Genomic DNA, 7,323 nt, shown 5'->3' with positions numbered 1-7,323 from the left:
CCTAGGGAAAGTTTCACCATACTCGCTTATACCAATCAACTCCTCTGGAATAGGTTCTAGGGTTGATTTGGGATTGGGCCTCTCTTTTCTTTGCCAAGAACACTTACGTCTTCAAACTGGTTCTGAGAACTCTCTCACTGGTGTCTAGTGCCACCTTGTGGTGAGATTATATACTACACACTGAATATGGTCTTCAGTGAGCATCTATGAAAAGGGATCATCATGTTGCTAAAAACCAACAATCAAATATGACTTTAAAATAGTGTTTCTGCTGCATGAATGTGGACATATAGTGTAATTAGTTGTGCTGTGTTTGCGTGTTATCGACCTAGCAGAGTACAATAGGAGATGAGATGAATAGAGCGAGACACAGAGTTGTCTGTAAACCACAGCTCTGCCTTTTAATGGAAAACAACGGTTTAAAAATGACATTATCTTCGGTTATGTCTAACTTCATTTTTCAGTCGTGTGAATTATAAAGGCATTTGTACAGTGACAATATGCTACCAAACAATCCAAACCATATACTGAGAGACGGCAATCATTTTCCCTTTAGTGTTTAATTCATCATTAAAAACAGTGTGTCCCGAGGAGACTTCAGCACAGATGTTCTCCTAGGCCTCGGGGACCAGAGGAGACTTCAGCACAGATGTTCTCCTAGGCCTCGGGGACCAGAGGAGACTTCAGCACAGATGTTCTCCTAGGCCTCGGGGACCAGAGGAGACTTCAGCACAGATGTTCTCCTAGGCCTCGGGGTGTGTGTGTGTCTGCTCGTACACATCTGTGTGTGTACACATTTGTTCCTGTTTTTGCTACAAATCAAATTGTTCAGCGTTGGGACAATACGTTTTTACGAAGAGGAATGTGTACTTCTGTACCTGCACTCTATTCTATGAGACAGAGGGATCAGGGACTGGACAGACCAGCAGAGTGAGTCTGGATGGATGGATTCTGCTCCTCCATGCAGTGAGAGACCAGCATGATGACTAACTCCATCCATAGCTACTGTTGGTGTTGTTATTGAGTCAGTTGGACTAGCTCCATCCATAGCTACTGTTGCTACTGTTGTTGTTATTGAGTCAGTTGGACTAGCTCCATCCATAGCTACTGTTGGTGTTGTTATTGAGTCAGTTGGACTAGCTCCATCCATAGCTACTGTTGCTACTGTTGTTGTTATTGAGTCAGTTGGACTAGCTCCATCCATAACTACTGTTGCTACTGTTGTTGTTATTGAGTCAGTTGGACTAGCTCCATCCATAGCTACTGTTGAGTGTTGTTATTGAGTCAGTTGGACTAGCTCCATCCATAGCTACTGTTGGTGTTGTTATTGAGTCAGTTGGACTAGCTCCATCCATAGCTACTGTTGCTATGTTGTTGTTATTGAGTCAGTTGGACTAGCTCCATCCATAGCTACTGTTGGTGTTGTTATTGAGTCAGTTGGACTAGCTCCATCCATAGCTACTGTTGGTGTTGTTATTGAGTCAGTTGGACTAGCTCCATCCATAGCTACTGTTGCTACTGTTGTTATTGAGTCAGTTGGACTAGCTCCATCCATAGCTACTGTTGGTGTTGTTATTGAGTCAGTTGGACTAGCTCCATCCATAGCTACTGTTGGTGTTGTTATTGAGTCAGTTGGACTAGCTCCATCCATAGCTACTGTTGCTACTGTTGTTGTTATTGAGTCAGTTGGACTAGCTCCATCCATAGCTACTGTTGGTGTTATTGAGTCAGTTGGACTAGCTCCATCCATAACTACTGTTGCTACTGTTGTTTTTGTAATTGAGTCAGTTGGACTAGCTCCATCCATAACTACTGTTGATACTGTTGTTGTTATTGAGTCAGTTGGACTAGCTCCATCCATAGCTACTGTTGCTACTGTTGTTGTTATTGAGTCAGTTGGACTAGCTCCATCCATAACTACTGTTGCTACTGTTGTTGTTATTGAGTCAGTTGGACTAGCTCCATCCATAGCTACTGTTGCTACTGTTGTTGTATTGAGTCAGTTGGACTAGCTCCATCCATAGCTACTGTTGCTACTGTTGTTGTTATTGAGTCAGTTGGACTAGCTCCATCCATAGCTACTGTTGCTACTGTTGTTGTTATTGAGTCAGTTGGACTAGCTCCATCCATAGCTACTGTTGATGTTGTTGAGTCAGTTGGACTAGCTCCATCCATAGCTACTGTTGCTACTGTTGTTTTTGTTATTGAGTCAGTTGGACTAGCTCCATCCATAACTACTGTTGATACTGTTGTTGTTATTGAGTCAGTTGGACTAGCTCCATCCATAACTACTGTTGCTACTGTTGTTGTTGTTGAGTCAGTTGGACTAGCTCCATCCATAGCTACTGTTGCTACTGTTGTTGTTATTGAGTCAGTTGGACTAGCTCCATCCATAGCTACTGTTGCTACTGTTGTTGTTATTGAGTCAGTTGGACTAGCTCCATCCATAGCTACTGTTGCTACTGTTGTTGTTATTGAGTCAGTTGGACTAGCTCCATCCATAGCTACTGTTGCTACTGTTGTTGTTGTTGAGTCAGTTGGACTAGCTCCATCCACAGCCTACTGTTGTTGTTATTGAGTCAGTTGGACTAGCTCCATCCATAGCTACTGTTGCTACTGTTGTTGTTATTGAGTCAGTTGGACTAGCTCCATCCATAACTACTGTTGCTACTGTTGTTGTTATTGAGTCAGTTGGACTAGCTCCATCCATAGCTACTGTTGCTACTGTTGTTGTCATTGAGTCAGTTGGACTAGCTCCATCCATAACTACTGTTGCTACTGTTGTTGTTGTTGAGTCAGTTGGACTAACTCCATCCACAGCTACTGTTGTTGTTATTGAGTCAGTTGGACTAACTCCATCCACAGCTGCTACTGTTATTGAGTCAGTTGGACTAGCTCCATCCACAGCTACTGTTGTTGTTATTGAGTCAGTTGGACTAGCTCCATCCACAGCTGCTACTGTTATTGAGTCAGTTGGACTAGCTCCATCCACAGCTACTGTTGGTATTGTTGTTGAGTCAGTTGGACTAGCTACATCCACAGCTACTGTTATTGAGTCAGTTGGACTAGCTCCATCCACAGCTACTGTTGTTGTTATTGAGTCAGTTGGACTAGCTCCATCCAGCTGCTACTGATATCACAGCTACTGTTGATTTGTTGTTGAGTCAGTTGGACTAACTCCATCCACAGCTACTGTTGTTGTTATTGAGTCAGTTGGACTAGACTCCATCCACAGCTGCTACTGTTGTTGTTGAGTCAGTTGGACTAGCTCCATCCACAGCTGCTACTGTAATTGAGTCAGTTGGACTAACTCCATCCACAGCTGCTACTGTAATTGAGTCAGTTGGACTAGATCCATCCACAGCTGCTACTGTTATTGAGTCAGTTGGACTAGCTCCATCCACAGCTACTGTTGATATTGAGTCAGTTGGACTAACTCCATCCACAGCTACTATTGTTGTTGTTGAGTCAGTTGGACTAGCTCCATCCACAGCTACTGTTGTTGTTATTGAGTCAGTTGGACGAGATCCATCCACAGCTGCTACTGTTATTGAGTCAGTTGGACTAGCTCCATCCACAGCTACTGTTGATATTGAGTCAGTTGGACTAACTCCATCCACAGCTACTGTTATTGAGTCAGTTGGACTAGATCCATCCACAGCTACTATCACAGCTACTGTTGATATGTTGTTGAGTCAGTTGGACTAACTCCATCCACAGGTACTGTTGTTGTTATTGAGTCAGTTGGACTAGATCCATCCACAGCTGCTACTGTTATTGAGTCAGTTGGACTAACTCCATCCACAGCTGCTACTGTAATTGAGTCAGTTGGACTAACTCCATCCACAGCTGCTACTGTTATATTGAGTCAGTTGGACTAACTCCATCCACAGCTGCTACTGTAATTGAGTCAGTTGGACTAACTCCATCCACAGCTGCTACTGTAATTGAGTCAGTTGGACTAACTCCATCCACAGCTGCTACTGTAATTGAGTCAGTTGGACTAACTCCATCCACAGCTACTATTGTTTGTTGAGTCAGTTGGACTAGCTCCATCCACAGCTACTGTTGTTGTTATTGAGTCAGTTGGACTAGATCCATCCACAGCTGCTACTGTTATTGAGTCAGTTGGACTAGCTCCATCCACAGCTACTGTTGTTGTTAAGTCAGTTGGACTAACTAAATCCACAGCTACTGTTATTGAGTCAGTTGGACTAGATCCATCCACAGCTGCTACTGATATCCACAGCTACTGTTGATATTGTTGTTGAGTCAGTTGGACTAACTCCATCCACAGGTACTGTTGTTGTTATTGAGTCAGTTGGACTAGATCCATCCACAGCTGCTACTGTAATTGAGTCAGTTGGACTAACTCCATCCACAGCTGCTACTGTAATTGAGTCAGTTGGACTAACTCCATCCACAGCTGCTACTGTTATTGAGTCAGTTGGACTAGATCCATCCACAGCTGCTACTGTTATTGAGTCAGTTGGACTAGCTCCATCCACAGCTACTGTTGGTATTGTTGTTGTTGAGTCAGTTGGACTAGCTCCATCCACAGATACTGTTGGTATTGTTGTTGTTGAGTCAGTTGGACTAACTCCATCCACAGCAACTGTTGTTGTTGTTGAGTCAGTTGGACTAGCTCCATCCACAGCTACTGTTGTTGTTGAGTCAGTTGGACTAGCTCCATCCACAGCTACTGTTGTTGTTATTGAGTCAGTTGGACTAGATCCATCCACAGCTGCTACTGTTATTGAGTCAGTTGGACTAGCTCCATCCACAGCTACTGTTGGTATTGTTGTTGTTGAGTCAGTTGGACTAACTCCATCCACAGCTACTGTTGTTGTTGTTGAGTCAATTGGACTAGCTCCATCCACAGCTGCTACTGTTGTTGAGTCAGTTGGACTAGCTCCATCCACAGCTGCTACTGTTATTGACTCAGTTGGACTAACTCCATCCACAGCTGCTACTGTTATTGAGTCAGTTGGACTAGCTCCATCCACAGCTGCTACTGTTATTGAGTCAGTTGGACTAGCTCCATCCACAGCTACTGTTGGTATTGTTGTTGTTGAGTCAGTTGGACTAACTCCATCCACAGCTACTGTTGTTGTTGTTGAGTCAGTTGGACTAGCTCCATCCACAGCTACTGTTGTTGTTGAGTCAGTTGGACTAACTCCATCCACAGCTGACTGTTGATATTGTTGATGTTGAGTCAGTTGGACTAACTCCATCCACAGCTACTGTTATTGATGTTGAGTCAGTTGGACTAACTCCATCCACAGCTACTGTTGTTGTTATTGAGTCAGTTGGACTAACTCCATCCACAGCTGCTACTGTTATTGAGTCAGTTGGACTAACTCCATCCACAGCTGCTACTGTTGTTGTTGAGTCAGTTGGACTAACTCCATCCACAGCTGCTACTGTTGTTGTTGTTGAGTCAGTTGGACTAACTCCATCCACAGCTGCTACTGTTGTTGTTGTTGAGTCAGTTGGACTAACTCCCTCCACAGCTGCTACTGTTATTGAGTCAGTTGGACTAACTCCATCCACAGCTGCTACTGTTATTGGAGTCAGTTGGACTAACTCCATCCACAGCTACTACGTTGTTGTTGTTGAGTCAGTTGGACTAACTCCATCCACAGCTGCTACTGTTATTGAGTCAGTTGGACTAACTCCATCCACAGCTACTGTTGTTATTGAGTCAGTTGGACTAACTCCATCCACAGCTGCTACTGTTATTGAGTCAGTTGGACTAACTCCATCCACAGATACTACTGTTATTGAGTCAGTTGGACTAACTCCATCCACAGCTGCTACTGTTATTGAGTCAGTTGGACTAACTCCATCCACAGCTACTGTTGTTATTGAGTCAGTTGGACTAACTCCCTCCACAGCTGCTACTGTTGTTGAGTCAGTTGGACTAACTCCATCCACAGCTGCTACTGTTGTTGTTGAGTCAGTTGGACTAACTCCATCCACAGCTGCTACTGTTGATTGAGTCAGTTGGACTAACTCCATCCACAGCTGCTACTGTTGTTGTTGTTGAGTCAGTTGGACTAGCTCCATCCACAGCTGCTACTGTTGTTGAGTCAGTTGGACTAACTCCATCCACAGATGCTACTGTTTATTGAGTCAGTTGGACTAACTCCATCCACAGCTGCTACTGTTAATTGAGTCAGTTGGACTAGCTCCATCCACAGCTGCTACTGTTATTGAGTCAGTTGGACTAACTCCATCCACAGCTGCTACTGTTATTGAGTCAGTTGGACTAACTCCATCCACAGCTACTGTTGTTATTGAGTCAGTTGGACTAACTCCATCCACAGCTACTGTTGTTATTGTTGAGTCTTGTCTCTACGCTGCCAGCATCTCTCTGTTCTCCTTGTTCCTTGCTGGTCTTCTCTCTTGAGAACAAAGAAACCATGGTCAGGGACTGTATCTACAATGTGTCTCAGAGTAAGAGTGCTGATCTAGGATCAGGTCCCCCTGTCCATATAATCCTATTAATAAATTACCTAAAAAGCCCAAACTGTTCCTAGATCAGCTTTTACTGTGAGACTGTCCATACTTACCACCACAATGATTGAGGTAATGTAACAGGGTAGACAGTACTACTACCATCATAATGATTGAGGTAATGTAACAGGGTAGACAGTACTACTACTACCACCATAATGATTGAGGTAATGTAACAGGGTAGACAGTACCGTTACCTGGCTCTGTCTCAGCTGGTTCTGGGACCTCTGGTAGAGGCTCAGTGGGGACCTCTGGAAGTTCTACATCTTCTCCCTGCAGCAGTAGAGGGAGACAACGGTTACACAGGTTAAACAGGACTTGATCAGGTCAACCAGTTAAGTGCAATTAACTACCAGGTGGAAAAGAAAACCAGAAGTGTTTTGGTCCTCCATGGCAGGTGTTGTTTCACCACTTTCTTCCTCCTGGTATTATACCCAGAGGAGACTGATGTAGCTCAGTATGATACACACCTGAGTGATAGCCTCCAGCTCAGATAACAGCCAGAGGAGACTGATGTAGATCAGTATGATACACACCTGAGTGATAGCCTCCAGCTCAGATAACAGCCAGAGGAGACTGATGTAGATCAGTATGATACACACCTGAGTGATAGCCTCCAGCTCAGATAACAGCCAGAGGAGACTGATGTAGATCAGTATGATACACACCTGAGTGATAGCCTCCAGCTCAGATAACAGCCAGAGGAGACTGATGTAGCTCAGTATGATACACACCTGAGTGATAGCCTCCAGCTCAGATAACAGCCAGAGGAGACTGATGTAGCTCAGTATGATACACACCTGA

General features: G+C 44.2%; 1 long non-coding RNA gene across 1 annotated transcript; it reads right to left on the bottom strand.

The window, feature by feature from the left end:
• Positions 1-6,177: 6,177 nt before the first annotated feature.
• LOC135529214 (uncharacterized) lies at positions 6,178-7,018 on the bottom strand. Its single transcript, XR_010453670.1, has 3 exons — positions 6,990-7,018; positions 6,717-6,792; positions 6,178-6,407 (listed from the first exon to the last, which is right to left on the bottom strand). It is a non-coding gene; the product is annotated as an uncharacterized LOC135529214 (long non-coding RNA).
• Between the last annotated feature and the right edge of the window lie 305 nt (positions 7,019-7,323).

The sequence above is a fragment of the Oncorhynchus masou genome, unplaced genomic scaffold (assembly GCF_036934945.1).
Source record: "Oncorhynchus masou masou isolate Uvic2021 unplaced genomic scaffold, UVic_Omas_1.1 unplaced_scaffold_11203, whole genome shotgun sequence".
NCBI lineage: Eukaryota > Metazoa > Chordata > Actinopteri > Salmoniformes > Salmonidae > Oncorhynchus > Oncorhynchus masou.
The sequence above is the reverse complement of the archived record's forward strand: the minus strand, read 5'-3'. Positions and strand labels throughout refer to the sequence as shown.